Below are 15,355 nucleotides of genomic sequence, written 5' to 3'. Positions count from 1 at the left end.
GGGTTTGGGAAGTTCTGTCAGAGCACATTGATGAGAAATTAGAGTCATAGAATTATACAGCATGGAAACAGGCCCTTCAGCCCAACTCGTCCATGCCGACCGAGGGCACATTCCCATAAGTCTATGACTCTAATTACTCACCCATGCTCTCTGACAGGATTTCCCATTTGGATGTTATTTTGTAGATGGCGCACACTGAGGCAATGGTGTGCTTTGATGGAGGGAATGAATGTTTAAGGTGATTAGGTGCCAGTCAAATCATAGAGCACTACAGCACGGATACAGGACCTTCAGCCCAACCAGTCCATGCCAACCACGGTACCAACCCATCTAGTCCTCATTGGCCCATATCCCTCTAAACCCCGCCCCTGCATGCACCCATCCAAGTGCTGAAATGTTAAAGTGAGCTGCTTTGTCCTGCATGGTGCTGAGCTTTAGACATGCCTGCAAAGGTGAGGGAAAGATTTTGGGTATGTGGAGGTGAATCATTCACGAGAGGATATCCAGCTTCTTGTAACCATAGTATTTTTGTGACTAGCGTTGTTGCATTTCTGCTCAGTCGTAATCCCCAGGGTGTCAACAGTAAAATTAGTGTCATCAAATGTCAAGAATAAGTGATTATTCTTTTTAGAGGTAGCCATTGCTTGGAATTTTTGATTACTTGCCTGTTATCAGCCATGCTTGAATGTCATCTAGGTCTTGCTGCAGGTAAGGGTTATTTTTGGTGGATTTGTGACTATTTTGCAATTAACAGCATGCATCCCCCATTTCAGTCCTTATGATGGAAGGAGTTTTTATGAAGTTAACTCCTGCAGTGATGGCCTAGGACATATCCTGATGGAAGAAAGGCTTGAGTTGGAGGAAAGGGTAGATGGATCTCAGTTCATTTGATGGGCAGACAGTATGAGCTTGTGACACAAAATGCTGGAGGAGCTCAGCAGGTCAGGCAGCATCTATGGAGGGAAATAAACAGTCAACGTTTCGCGTTGAGACCCTTCATCAGGACTGGAAAGGAAGTCCTGATGAAGGGTCTTGACCCAAAACGTCGACTGTTTATTTCCCTCCATAGATGCTGCCTGACCTGCTGAGTTCCTCCAGCATTTTGTATGTTGCTCCACATTCCAGCATCTGCAGAATTGTGTCTCAGAATGAGCTTGTATTCATTAGCTGAAGAGAATGTATGGTCTGACATTCATTCATTAAGGTGAAAGAGATTGAAGGTCAGCTGTGGGAGATGGATGGTTCAAGGTTCAGACATTATAAGGAAGGGTGGGTTGAGGGTAAGCACCTTGAGAAGTGGTAGTATAAACAAGGTTAATTGAGACTGAGTCAAGTAATGCAGCAGTGGTAACCATTTACAATGTCCCCAGCAGAAATAGTTGAGCAGAAACAGAAATAAGGATAAGGTTGGGCTCTTGCAAGGGATGTCAGGGAAACTGCAGGCTGTCGAGGGAATCTAGTTAGCATGGGAATTTTGGAGGAGATAATATTAAAGACTGGCATTTGTCTCTCACTTTTCACGACCTCAGGATGTTGCAAGGGACTTTGAACAAGTGAAGCTTTTAAATGCAGCCACGGTTGTATTGTAGCAAATGCAGCAGCCAATGTAGACACAACAAATTCAACAAACAGTTATGTGATAATAAATAAGAAATCTTTTGTAATTTTGATTGAGGGATAAGTATGGGACGGAACACCTGAGATAACAGCCTTCTTCGAGATAACGCCACGGACATTTTGCGTACACTAAGGGGAAAAGACAAGATCATTTTAGCAGCTTGATCTAGTGACAGATAGCACTCCCTCAGTCCTGCACCGGATCTGTGTGCTCAGGTTTGCAGTGTCAAACAGTCACTCAGTAGGCAGTCACTCAGATAGTCTCAGCCCTAGAAGAAGAAATTCATAATCTACTCACACTAAGCTTTCTTGAATTATGGCATATTATTCAGTGCTTGGGACTGAACAATGTACTTGGCAAGCAAGCTTCTTTCAGTGTTTCATGGTGGGAATGATTACCTCCCATTTCCAACATTAGGGTTGTGTTAGGACAGAGAAGTACAATTCTTTCTTCAACATGTTAAACGCCCCAGGAACAAATTGATCACCTCTGCACTGTCCTGGACCCACCTTTGGGTTACTTTAGTTGTGAGTCACAGTTTGTGGTGTTTCCTGTTTTCACAGCTGCTCTTTCACTTGTCTGAGTCAGAAATAACCCATTACATACTCTTAGAGTACCTGTTATAATTAATTTATGATTTGGCCCTTCCAGAACTGTCTTCAATCATCTACCCACATTCCAAAATCTAAATAACTCATTCTAACCTTTCCTTCACTGATCTGTCTGGACACAAACCCAAATTCGGTACCAATGAAGCTCAGCTGAAGCTTAAGGAACATCACCTTGTCTTTCAGCTGGGCACATTAGAGACTTCCAGACTCAACATTGAGTTTAAAATTTTGTATAATGGTCTGGATTCTCCCATTTACATCTCCTCGATACTTGCGTGCAAAAGGGACTCAACTGGCTCAATGTAATGGGAATATTTCCTCTGGCTGGGATGTCCAGATCTAAGGGTCACAGTCTCAGGAGAGAGGCGAAGACATTTACAATTGAGATGAAGGGAAATTTCTTCATCCAGAGGTTGATGAGCTTGTGGAATTCTCTCTTATAGGGGATGTGGAGGTCAAGTTGCTGAATATACTTAAGGAGGTAGATAAATTCCCAGACACAAAATGCATCAGGAGGTATGGGGAGAGAGACATTCCTCCAACTAAAGTGGAAGGATAAGTAAGCTAACGATAGTGTCCTCTCCCAGGACAATAGGATATATCCAACGCCTCCTTGGAGGCTTTACCACGCCAGCGTCATTACTTCCTTAGGAGGTTAAGGAGGTTCGGCTTGTCATCGAACACTCTAACAAACTTCTACAGATGTGCTGTTGAAAGTATCCCGACTGGTTGCATCATGGTCTGGTACAGTAATTCCAATGCACAGGAATGTAAGAAGCTTCAGAGAGTAGTGGACTCAGCCCAGTACACCACGGGCACATCCCTCTTCACCACTGGTAGTATCTACAGGAGGCGCTGCCTCAAGAAGGCAACATCAATCATCAAAGATCGCCACCATCTGGGCCATGCCATCTTCTCGCAGCTACCATCGGGCAGGAGGTACAGAAGCCTGAAGTCCCACACCACCAGGTTCAAGAACAGCTACTTATCTTCAACCATTTGGTTCTTGAACCAACCAGCAAAACCCTGATCAATAGAGTTTAGCAACACTATGATCACTTTGACCGCTTTGCACTAAAATTGACTTTTTCTTAGTTCTAATAGTGTTCTTTCTTATAAAAAATGTGTATAATTTATATTTAATTTATGTTTTTCCAGTGAATGCTGCTATGTTCCTGTGATGCTGCTGCAATTAAGTTTTTCATTGCACCTGTGCTTGCGTGTACATGACAATAAACTCAAATTTGATTTTAAAAAAAGTAACGTCCTCACTGGTTCCTGGGAATCTCTGGCCTATGACTGCTCAACGTGGGGAAGGAGCATTTGGGATTGTATTGAAAACCTGAAATCCATGCACTGGGAACACACAGAAGTCCTGCATAAGTGGTGATAGGAATGAACCCCCTCACAATCTATCCATTCACGCACCCCATCAGGCACACTTAATGTCAAGCGCTACATGAAAGGAGACCAACCATTAAATCTCTCCCCTCTCAGCATAAACCTGTGCCCTCTAGCTCTTGACTTCCCAGCTCTGGGAAAAAGACTGTGTGTACTCATCCTATCTGCACACTTTCCAGCTTAATGGCATCTTTCCTATAGCAGAGTGATCAAAACTGAACACAATACTCTAAGTGCAGCCTCACCAATGTCCTGTACAACTGCCATATAACATCCCAACTTCTATACTTAGTGCCCTGACTAATGAAGGCCAGCGTGCCAAAAGCCTTCTTTACCACCCTGTCTACCTGTGACTCCAAGACTTCACCAACACCTGAACATCTCTAGAGTCTATAGACCCTTTGGCCCATCATGTCCATGCCAAATATTTGTTCTGTCAATCTTCTGAGCAATTTGAAGCAAGAGTGTTGTGGTCTCTTGTAGGAAGCTCCAGGAGAAAAATAACACCGGGTTCTAGACATCTTGTAAGGGTTAACTTGGAGGGGAGACAGAGAGAGATAAAGGAGGATGAGTGGACATCCATCCACACTGCAAGCACTTGGCAGCACGGTAGCGTAGCGGTTAGCATAACACTATTACAGCGCCAGCGACCTGGATTCAATTCCGGCCACTGTCTGTAAGGAGTTTGTATCCTCTCCCCATGACTGCGTGTGTTTCCTCTGGGTGCTACAGTTTCCTCCCACATTCCAAAGACGTACAAGTTGGGAAGTTGTGGGCATGCTATGTTGGTGCTGGAAACGTGGTGACACCTGCGGGCTGCTCCCCGAGCATTCTACACAAAGATACATTTCACTGTGCGTTTTGATGTACATGTGACTAATAAAGATATCTTATCTTGGACTTCTTTCTCCTATAGACCTCTTCCAACAGGGTCTGCGGTGCAGTATTAGGGACATCTGAGTTACCCTAAAACCATGTGCCAGCCAGACCATTCTACACTTTCAATTAGGCTAATACTACTATTGCTGGAGTTGTTACATTTTGGACAAAATACCCTTATTACATTAATTTGGCAACTGACATTTTTTAGCAGAGTCTTTTTAAATTTATTTACAAACATTTATTTTGCATACATGACAAATCAGATCAATCTTATGAGTTTGCATAGAGCTTAGACACTGATATGGACCAGTTGAGTAGAAAGATTTTTCTGTGCTGTAAATTAAGTGCTTTGCAATTTGTCAGATTATCCATCAATAGTGCTCTGATAAAAAGCCTTCAGGCACCTCATGCGTGGGTTTCTTGTAGCTCAGAGCTGAGAATTAGACAGTTTTTGATTGAATAGCTAAAAGGATGAAAGAAAATTGATAAACATAAAACCGAGAGAAGACAACTTGACAAAACTTGAATCTGTGTGTCTGCATGCCTAACCAATCTTCTCGCTGACTCACTTTCACATAAGAAAGTGTATCCTTTGTAATTAAAAGTCAAAGAAAGAAACTCGACCTGAAATTATATTAACTCTTATGAAAAATGTAAAGTTGGCTTACATTGGGCATCTCCAGAGTGTAATGTACTGTGCCTGATTACTATAAGTGGTGAATGCTCATTCAATTCCTTCTGAATAATTAATGGTATTACTCTGCCAAAGTTTCTTATTCACAGCTCATTTATCTAGACTTGAAAAGGTCCCGGGGGTAAAGGAAATTTATTTATCCAATTCACCTGATAATTACAACTTCACAATACTAACATAAGTGTTAGCACATGTCAACCTGGGAAGGTGCGGCTGGATGTGATGGGTAATCTCCACTGGCAGCGTCTCCTCAGTGTCGGATAATGCAAGTGCTATGTTGAGATTCACAAGCCCTTAGAGATGAGACGTTCCTTTTATCTTGCCCAGATGTGGACGGGGAGGGATTTGATAAACCTCTTTGCACTGATGTTGTTCTGGTCCTAGTCCAAGAAGGGAAAATGAATTATATTACTGACTCAACAGTTTTATATATATATCATATTTAATTGGAAAATAATTCCTAAGCCCATTAAATGAAATGACCCTGATGAACCTGACTCAATAAAAACTCAAAGCAATTGTTTTATTGCTGCTAAGAATCATCTGTCAGTTTGATAGTTTGCCTGGACACCAGCCATTTTATATTTCAGTGGTTTGACCACACCACATAACTCCACTAGCTCATGGCTTTGCAGTGACTGTTATTAACTTTCTAGCTGCTTGCACTGATGGTCTTTGGAATCTACACACACACATCTGCAACTCTTTGCAGAGACAATGTAAGTAGATTTACTAAGGCTGGGTCAGTGTGTCAGCACAAGAGTGCACAAGGAAAGCATCTCATCCTTCATGCAAAAAAGACAGAAACAAAACCTTTTTATATTCACAAATTATTCAGACTTTAAGGTGTTTTCAATTAATAAAAACATATAAGTATGAAGATGATTGCAAGGTGGCCTGGTTATTTGGAGACTTGGGCTAATGATTCCGAGATATTCTACCACAATTGGTTTAGGAACTTAATTTAATAGATTAAATAATTTGGAATAAAATCTGCCATTGTTAATATTGACCATGAAACCATTTTCATTCAAAAAATGTTTGATTCTTTGTATCAGCTGTGTCATGGCTTGGTATGGCAGCTGCTCTGTCCAGGACCGCAAGAAACTACAGAGAGTTGTGGACACAGCCCAGCATATCACGGAAACCAGCCTCCCTTCCATAGACTCTGTCTATACCTCTCGCTGCCTCGGTGAAGCAGCCAGCATAATCAAAGACCCCAACCACCCGGGTCATTCTCTCTTCTCTCCTCTCCCATCAGGCAGAAGATACAGGAGCCTGAGGGCACGTACCACCAGGCTCAAGGACAGCTTCTATCCCACAGTGATAAACCTATTGAACAGTTCCCTTATACGATGAGATGAACCCTTGACCTCACAATCTACCTTGATTGACCTTGCACCTTATTGTCTACTTGCAATGCACTTCCTCTGTAGCTGTGACACTTTACTCTGTATTCTGTTATTGTTTTTACCCTGTACTACCTCAATGCATTCTGTACTAACTCAATGTAACTGCACTGTGTAATGAATTGATCTGTACAAACAGTATGCAAGACAAGTTTTTCACAGTACAAGTGACAATAATAAACTAATACCAATACCAATAAAACTTTGGTTAGGCCACATTTGAAGTACTGTGTGCAGTTCTGGTTGCCCCCATTAGAGGAAGGATGTGGAGGCTTTGGAGAAGGTGCAGAAGAGGATCACCAGGATGCAGCTTCGATTAGAGGCTATGAGCTACAAAAAGAGGTTGGACAAACTTGGATTGTCTTCTTTGGAGCGTCAGAGGCTGAGGGGAGACCTGATAGAAGTTTCTGAAATGATGAGAGGCATGGATCGGGTAGTCAGTCAGAATTGTTTTCCCAGAGTAGAAATGTCAAATACTAGAGGGCATAGCTTTAAGGTAAGAGGGGGAAAGTTGAAAGGAGATGTGTGGGTCAAGTTTTTTTACACAGAGCATGGTGGGTGCCCGGAATGCGCTGCCAGGAGTGGGGGTGGAAGCAGATACGATAGTGGCATTTAAGAGACCTTTAGATAGACACATATGTATGCAGGGAATGGAGGGATATGGATCACGTACAGGCAGAAAGGATTACCCTAACTTAACAGCATGTTCAGCACAGGTATCGCAGGCAGAAGGGCCTGTTCCTGTGCTGTACTGTTCTATGTTCTCTCGTGTCCTATAGGGATGGAAGTCCACCATCCTTCCTCAATCTAACGTGTTTGTGACTCCAGACCAACAGGTTGCAAAGTAGTACAGCAGGTAGTGCTGCTGCTGCCCAGCTCCAGTGGCCCAGGTTCGATCCTGAACGCTGGTATTGTTTGCGTGGAGTTTACATGTTCTCCCTTTGATCACATGGGTTTCACTCTGGTTTCCTCCCACACGACAAAGACATGTTGTTAGGTTAGTTTGCCACTGTGAATTACTCATAGTGTGGTAGGAGAATCTGGATGAATAGATGGATGTGTGAGAGAGAATGGATTATAGAGGATTAGCTTGATGGCCACCATAGATTCGATAGGCTGAATGGCCAACTAACCAGTCCTTTGCATCAAATAGTGAGAATAAAATTGTCCGACAATAACCCAGGCACAAATAATGGAAAACCTAGATACTTCTTCATTTTAACATGCTCAGCCATTGTGCCAGGTCTGACATTAAGTCAAGTTTATTGTCATATGCACAAGTACATGTGTGCACAGGTGCAATGGAAAACTTACTTGCAGCAGCATCACAGGCACATAACATCGGATTAGCAGCATTTACAAGAAAGACATAAATTAAACAGAAATGATACACAATTATTACAAGAAAAAACACAAAACAAAAAAAAGTCTATTTGAGTGAAAGGTAATCAAAGTGCTAAACTGTAGTGATAGGGTTGTGCCGGTTGGTTCAAGAACCGAATGGTGAAAGGGAAGTAGCTGTTCTTGAACCTGGTGGTTTGGGACTTTAGGTTTCTGTACCTCCTGCCCAATGATAGCTGTGAGAAGACTGCATGGCCCAGATGGTGGGGATCTTTGATGACGGATGTTGCCTCCTCGAAGTATCACCTCCTGTAGATACTACCAAAGGATTTAATGATTAGTCTGAAAGTAGGGGCTGCATGTGCATGAGTGGCCTGCAGCCAGTGTAGAGGCTAAAAGAAGCTGCCTGAGATGTATGATAGCCTAGCGGATTTGCAGACAGAATTATGGGCCATTGAGCAAGAAACATTTGTTCAAATCCTGCTATGAAAGCAGGGAAATTTAAATTTAAGTAAAATAAATAATCTGCAATTAAGGCCAGTCTCAGGAACAATAACCATGAAAATATTGGATTGTCATAAAAACTGCATCTGGTTCATTAATGCCTTTCAGGAGAGGATATCTGCCCTTTTTACTCCGGACCCACCAACATGGTTGACTCTTAACTGTCTCATGAGTGATGGACAAATGCTGGCACAGCCAGTGATGTCCATACCCTGTAAAGAAATTCACTAAAAGCATACATACATAAAACTTAGAACATAGAACAGTACAGCACAGGAACAGGCCCTTTGGCCCACAATGTCTGTGCTGAACATGATGCCAAATTAAACTAAATCTCTTCTGCCTGCACATGATGCATATCCCTCCATTCCCTGCATATTCATGTCCCTATCTAACAGCCTCTTAAATGCCTCTATCGTATCTGCCTCCACCACCACCCCTGGCAGGTTGTTCCAGGCATCTACTGCTCTCTGTGTAAAAAAAACTTCCACCGCACATCACCTTTAAACTTTCCCCCTCTCAACTTAAATGCATGCTCTCTAGCATTTGACATCTTTACCCTTGGAAAACAATTCTGACGGTCTATCCTATCAATGCATCTCATAATTTTATAAACTTCTTTTCGGTCTCCTCTCAGCCTCTGATGCTCCAGAGAAAACAATCCAAGTTTGTCCAACCACTCTTTATAGCTCATAGCCTCTAATTCAGGCAGCATCCTGGTAAACCTCTTCTGCACCCTCTCCAAAGCCTCCACATCCTTCCTGTAATGGGGCGACCAGAATTGTACACAATACTCCAGATGCAGTTTAACCAAAGATTATACAGCTGCAACATGACTTCCTGACTCTTATACTCAATGCCCTGACCAATGAAGTCAAGCGTGCCATATGGCTTCTTTATCAAAACCTTTACCAGCCTCCTACTTTTGAGGATCACACATGGCCTCAGCTCTAGTAGATTTCAGCGAGGCACCTATTGAAGAAGGCGGATGCTCACACACAATGAAACATCTGGTGTGTAGAAGACTTGCAAGAAAAATCCAGAAGGAATGTCAGGGAGCTCAGAGGATTCCAACAGTAGGTTTGCAGAGAGCTAGGAACCCATTCTTCCCAGTACTGAAGTGGTGACGAACTCCACCACCACGTCAGCAGATCCAAGCACAATGCATCATCTGGGACTAAGGTCAGGAAAGACTTATTTACATAGAGGGTTCAAATCTTTGGAATCCTCTTCCTCAAAAGAGCTGTGGATGCTTAGTCACTGAGTATATTCAAGGTTGAGATCTATAGTTCCTTTGGGCACTAAGGTAATTAGGTGGGAAAATGGACAAGGCACTGACCAACCATGATCTTATAGAAAGGCCAGCAGTCTTGAGAGGCCGTGTGGCCTCTCCCTCCTCCTTACCTTGCATTACATTTGTCAGGTGTAGTCCATGCTTTACAAATCAGTTGGATATCTCCATTCATCCAAATGGGAAAATCGGATTAGTGTAGATGGATGAGGACATGGTGACCCACAGGGTGAAGTGTGAGATGTTATGACATAGATGTTATAACAGTAGGAAGAAATGTGAAGTGTTGTATTTCAGGAGGAAGAATGAGAAACAGCAATGTAAACTAGAGGGTACAGTACTGAAAGGAGTACAATAAAAGAATGGCTTGGGGGTATATACGTGTAGTTTATTGAAAAATGAGAAAAGGGGTTTAAAATACAGACAGGGTTTTATGACTAGATTAGATTAGTTGATTGTCATATACACCAGAGTGCAATGAAATTCCTTGCTCACAGAGTAAACAGTGTACATGGTAATCATAAATAGAATAAATACAGCGATGAGCGCAAGACAACAGAACGGTGCAAAGATCGTAATGCAAACCGAGGTAGTGTAAAGTGAGAATAGTGGAATAACTGAGAGGTAGAGTTAAGAGTATGTGGCACACCACAGGAGGGGGATGTGAAATTGGTTCAGAAGTCTGATAGCAGTGGGGAAGAAGCTGTTCTTGAGTCTGGTCGTCCGGGTTTTCAAGCTCCTGTATCTTCTCCCAGAAGGTAGAAGAGAGAAAAAGGAATGACCAGGGTGGTGGGCATCCCTGATGATACCGTTAGCCTTCCTGAAGCAATGCACCATGAAGGTGGACTGGATGGAAGGATGTGACGAGCCTGTGATAGACTGGGCTGTGTTTATCACTCTCTGCAGGTTCTGTCGGTCCAGAGCAGAGCAGTTTCCATACTAGGCTGAGCTGCAACCGGTCAGAATACTTTCTATAGCGCATCTGTCAAAGTTCAAGAGAATAAAGGGATGGTGTTCAAGAGAAAGGAAGTCACGGTGAGCCAATGCAGAACATTTGTTTGATCACAATTGGAGTGTTGTGTCAATTTTGGGCACCACATTTTAGGAAAGATGTGAAGACTTTACAGAGGCTTCAGAAGATATTGACCAAAGTGACTCCAGGGTTGAGGGAGTTAGTTTAGAGAGTGGAGAAATTGAGTTTGCTCTCCTTGGAACAGAAGACTTTGCAATGGAATCCAATGAACTACTTAAAATCATGAACCTTATAGAGGGTGGACAGAGAGATATTGTTCCCAGTTTGCAGAGTGGCCAAGAGCTATAATTCTGCATGTTGTGACTATCAGAAGTTTTTCTTCTTTTAATGTTAAGCAGATCAATTGATTCATTGACCAGCAATGTTGCATCACTAACCCTCTAGTTCCCTGGCACCACTTTCATATTCAAGACTGTTTCAAAGATAGCGCTTGTATCTCCTGGTATGTTGCCGCTGTTTTCCACTTTAAATCTTAATGTAAGCTCTCAGGCCCCTTGGATATCCAGTAATGCTTCTCGGTACAACAGGTTTATCCAGAGATTTCCTGTTCAGTTGCTCAGTTTCCTCTCCTTGCACCTTCCTTACATTTTTCAGTCATCTTACTATTCTTTACACCTTACAACTATCGTTCTTCAATCCTATGTAATATACTCTTTTCATCTCAAATCAGCATTGTCGTTGTTTTAGATTAGCAGTTTCCTGCATTGTTTATTAAATCCTTTGATCTTCCCTGTCAATCTTTTTTTTTCTCGACTTCTTCTTTACATTTCTGCTTCTTTTCCATATACCTAGCCTCTACCATGTCCGGTATCTCAGTGTTGTTTTAATTTGTAATTCTTGACTCATCCAATGAAAATTGATGTTCCAACCACCTTCCTTTTAACTCATGTGGCACTGGATCAAGTTCCTTGCCTTGTAGTTTTTCTGTGTTCTGTGACTCAATGTGACATGGTAGCAGGGCACAGCTCCAGGGACCTGGATTCAATCCTGACCTGCTGTCTGCGCAGAGTTTAACGTTCGCCCTGTGGCATGTGGGTTTCTTCCAGCTGCTCCTATTTCCTTCCACATCCCAAAGATGTGCTACTGGGTTTATTTCTTACTGTAAATTACCATTTAGTTTAAGTAAGTGGCCAAATTAACAAAGGGGACTGGATGGGCATGTGAAAGAAAATACGTTTCAGGGCTCCAGGGGATAAGGGAAGAGTCAGGGGATCACACAATAAAGACTGCAGATGCTGGAATCTGGAGTAACACACAAAATGCTGGAGGAACTCAGTGGGCCAGGCAGCATCTGTGGAGGGAAATGGACAGTCGATGTTTCGACAGGTAGAAACGGGCAATGCGGGGTTAAGGAAACAATGAGGTTGGGGGCTGTAGAAGGGAGATCTCCGGATGTGATGAGGTCAGTGATGGTGCGGGAGACAGTGGCCTGATGTTTCTCAGTGGGGTCCTGGTTCAGGGGGAAGTAAGAGGAGGTGCTCAAGAGCTGCCTTCTGGCCTCGGCAAGGTAGAGGTCCGTCCGCCAGACAACCACAGCACCACCCTTGTCTGCAGGTTTGATTGTGAGGTTGGGATTGGTGCGAAGAGAGTGGAGGGCAGTGCGTGCAGAGGGGGTGAGGTTGGAATAGGTGAGGGGGATGGTGAAGTCAAGATGGTTAATGTCCCGTCGGCAGTTAGAGATGAAAGGATCCAGAGTGGGCAGAAGGCCGAAAAGGGGTGTCCAAGAGGAGGAGAAGGGCTTGAGGTGGGAGAAGGGGTCATCAGTGAGGGGGGGGAACCCCTCGCCAAAGAAGTAGGCCTGGAGACGGAGGTGACAGGAGAAGACCTTGGTGACATGGCGGGCATGGCACTTGTCGAGGTGCAGGCGCAGAGGGACGGAGGTAAGGCCCCTGGAGAGGATAGAATGTTCTGCCTCAGAGAAGGGGAGGAGATAGTGAAGACAAGGCAGGGGTTGGAGACATGGTCAGGGGAGGATAGAGGGTTGGAGAGGTCAGAGAAAGTGGGGTGGGAGGAAGAAGGCAGATCAGAGGAATGAATGGGGGGTGAGGGGTAGGGAGAGGCGTGAGAGACCCAGGGGTCGGTGAGGAGTGGTGGTGGAAGAAGAAGAGCACTAGGACCCAGTGGCAGCTGGGGCCGGAGTCGGAATCAAAGGCGCAGGGGAAGGGGGTGACTCCTGATGAATGGTCTTGGCACGAAACGTCGACTGTCCATTTCCCTCCATAGATGCTGCCTGACCCACTGAGATCCCCCAGTATTCTGTGTGTTGCTCAAGAGTCATGGGATGATAGGCTTGCTCTGCTGAGAGCTAGCATGAACCTGCTGGACGGAATGGCCTCATTCTATGCTGTAATAAGTAAGCAAGTACTAAGTCAGACTGTGTATTATAGATTTACAGAAAAGCTTAAAATCAAACCAGATTTTCAACTTAATATTTATATTACTGGTTAATTCATAGAACAGTACAGCACAGGAACAGGCCCTTCGGCCCACGATGTTGTGCTGAACTAATTAAACTCGTTATTAAATGCCTAACTAAACAATCCCTTCTGCCTACACAATGTCCATATCCCTCCATTCTCTGCACACTCATGTGCCTATGTAAGAGCCTCTTAAATGCCTCTTTGGTATTTGTTTCAACTACCACCCCTGGCAGTGCATTCCAGGCACCCACCACTCTCTGTGTACAAAACTTGCCCTGCACATCTCCTTTGAACTTACCCCCTCTCACCTTAAATGCATATCCTCAAGTATCATAGAAACGTAGAACATAGAACATAGAAAACCTACGACAAAATACAGGCCCTTCAGCCCACAAAGTTGTGCCGAACATATGTCCCTACCTTAGAAATTACTAGGCTTACCCATAGCCCTTTATTTTTCTCAGCTCCATGTACCTATCCAAAAGTCTCTTAAAAGACCCTGTTGTATCCGCCTCCATCACCGTTGCCGGCAGCCCGTTCCACGCAATCACCACTCTCTGAGTAAAAAACTTACCCTGACATCTCCTCTGTACCTACTCCCCAGCACCCTAAACCTGTGTCCTCTTGTGGCAACCATTTCAGCCCTGGGAAAAAGCCTCTGACTATCTATACGATCAATGCCTCTTATCATTTTATATACCTCTATCAGGTCACCTCTCATCCTCCGCCAGACATTCATGGGATGTAGACGTTGCTGGCCACACCATCCCTAATTGTCCATCCCTAATTGTCACCGAAGCAAGAGTCAAAGATGTTGGTGGGTCTGGACTCACTTTCAGGCCAGACCTATTGTAGACGACGGATTCCTTCCCTGAAAGACATTAATGAGCCAGGTGTGTTTTTACAACACTCCTGCAGTTACAGAGACTATTTTTTTAAAATTCCAGATTCAGATAATCACTTGAATTTATATTGTTCAGCTGCAATGGTGAGATTTGAACTCATAATTCTTGATTAATGGTCCAGAACTCTGGCTCCTGGTCTAGGAACTTAACCACTACACTACCATCCCCCTGTATAAGGAACAAATGAATAATATCAGACTTAATATACATTGTTCAAAAATCCTTTGATAAGAGGGATAGATCAAGTAATTTTTTGATTCTAGTACAGCCCTCTCTGCACTGAAGCATTAACCTGGTGTACGTCTTCAAGTGCATGAGTGAGATGGGATCTAAATGCATGTTCAAGTGTGCCATGTACTGACTCCTGGCTAACGCAGTGGTGGCTACATGTGTAACCCCATCTGCATAATCTCTGCATCATCAAGGGGGTATAGCTCAGTGGTAGAGCATTTGACTGCAGATCAAGAGGTCCCTGGTTCAAATCTGGGTGCCCTCTCTTTTGTCCTATGAGGATAGGTTGAGTCAGCTAGGGCTTTTCTCTTTGGAGAGGAGGAGGGTGAGAGGTGACTTGATAGAGGTGTACAAGATGATAAGAGGCGTAGATCGAGTGGACCGTCAGATACTTTTTCCCAGGGTGACAATGGCTAACACGAGGGAGCATAATTTTAAGGTGATTGGAGGAAGATATAAGGGGGATGTCAGGGGTAAGTTTTTTACACAGAGAGTGGTGGGTGCATGGAACGCACTGCCGGCAGAGGTTGTGGGGGCAGATTCATTAGGGACATTTAAGAGACTGTTAGATAGCCACATGAATGATAGAGAAATGGAAGGCTATGTGGGGGGGGGGGGAAGGGTTAGATAGATCTTAGAGCAAGATAATATGTCAGCACAACATTGTGGGCCGAAGTGCCTGTACTGTGCTGTAATGTTTTATGTTCTACATTAATCCAACCTTGCTCAATGACAATCCATTTATGTTAAAGATATTTCTCCGTTAGGGTGTTGTGGTACGCACTAAGCACTGGATCCATTGTAACAATTTGCCAAGGCTACTTTGGCAGTTGTTCCCAAACCTGAGGCACTTTACCACTTAATTAAACAAGGTTATCAGGTGTATGGGAATAGCACCTCTGCGTCACACACCACCCCATACTGGACACATATCCCTGTTCCCTAAGGAGGTGATGGCACTGGAGAAAGTGCAGTGGGGATTCACCATCATGTTGCCTGGATTGGAGAATGTTAG

At 43.8% G+C, this 15,355-nt stretch overlaps 1 non-coding gene across 1 annotated transcript; it reads left to right on the top strand.

Annotated features, from left to right (window-relative positions):
• The first annotated feature begins 14,533 nt into the window (after window positions 1-14,533).
• trnac-gca (transfer RNA cysteine (anticodon GCA)) lies at window positions 14,534-14,605 on the top strand. The gene has a single exon. It is a non-coding gene; the product is annotated as a tRNA-Cys (tRNA).
• Window positions 14,606-15,355: the final 750 nt, after the last annotated feature.

The sequence above is a fragment of the Pristis pectinata genome, chromosome 11, assembly GCF_009764475.1.
Source record: "Pristis pectinata isolate sPriPec2 chromosome 11, sPriPec2.1.pri, whole genome shotgun sequence".
NCBI classification, from domain to species: Eukaryota; Metazoa; Chordata; class Chondrichthyes; order Rhinopristiformes; family Pristidae; genus Pristis; species Pristis pectinata.
The sequence above is the reverse complement of the archived record's forward strand: the minus strand, read 5'-3'. Positions and strand labels throughout refer to the sequence as shown.